The sequence below is a fragment of the Mizuhopecten yessoensis genome, unplaced genomic scaffold (genome assembly GCF_002113885.1).
Source record: "Mizuhopecten yessoensis strain PY_sf001 unplaced genomic scaffold, ASM211388v2 scaffold915, whole genome shotgun sequence".
In the NCBI taxonomy this organism is placed as follows: Eukaryota; Metazoa; Mollusca; class Bivalvia; order Pectinida; family Pectinidae; genus Mizuhopecten; species Mizuhopecten yessoensis.
Window position 1 is genome coordinate 231,258 of NW_018403785.1, and position 760 is coordinate 232,017.

Consider the following 760-nt stretch of genomic DNA (forward strand, 5'->3'; position numbering starts at 1 on the left):
GACTATACATGTAAAATACACGTTTTTTTGTAATTTTTTAATGCAGTGTCAATACTACATTAAATATTCTTATACAAATCATAAGAAAAATGAATATAAGACCCAATATTTAATTTGAAATAGACAGGTCCTAACAGTCGGTTTATATTACAAATCAACTTACATAGCAATGGATATCAAGGAACACTGTTAGAAGTTTTGAACAGGTTCTGGTTTAGACAGTAAATCAAATAATGACATTTATTCTAAAATCATAGGGAAGTTATATCTATTTTTATAATCAAAGTAGATGACAGTTAGTTTATTGATAGAAGATAAATACATACATGTATTTCCTGTTCTAGCCATTCCTCTTTCTTCACAATTTTGGCATAGTCTGGTGCCAACCTCCCATTCTGTAGGATAATAAATGATTACATTGTGGTATAAATCAAAATATTCAATACTACATATAATTGTAAATGTTATAAAACTTCACAGTTCTGAATGTTTTACTTTCAGAAAATTAATGAAACAGGCATTGTAGCTTAGGGAACAAAACTCTCGACATAATTCACAGAAAACTTAAGTTAGTATTATATTCACTGTGTACTATTCAGTCAGACACTATGTGAGCCTGATTACAGGAGTCAACCTGCAAAGGCTCAAATAATTTCATAGAAATCAATGCTGACTTGTTGAGTTAGAATACAAACTGTCCCTCTGATTTAATTATATACTCACTGTGTCCATGTGAGTAAATAATACACTCACTGTGTCC

At 30.0% G+C, this 760-nt stretch overlaps 1 protein-coding gene across 1 annotated transcript in view; it reads right to left on the minus strand.

Annotated features, from left to right (window-relative positions):
* The window catches only part of LOC110454218, an 18,154-nt gene extending 17,764 nt beyond the window's left edge, over nt 1-390 (minus strand). The window contains exon 1 of the mRNA XM_021503628.1: nt 327-390. The gene's annotated coding sequence lies outside the window, so the exon portion shown is untranslated. The remainder of the gene's footprint in view (nt 1-326) is intronic.
* Between the last annotated feature and the right edge of the window lie 370 nt (nt 391-760).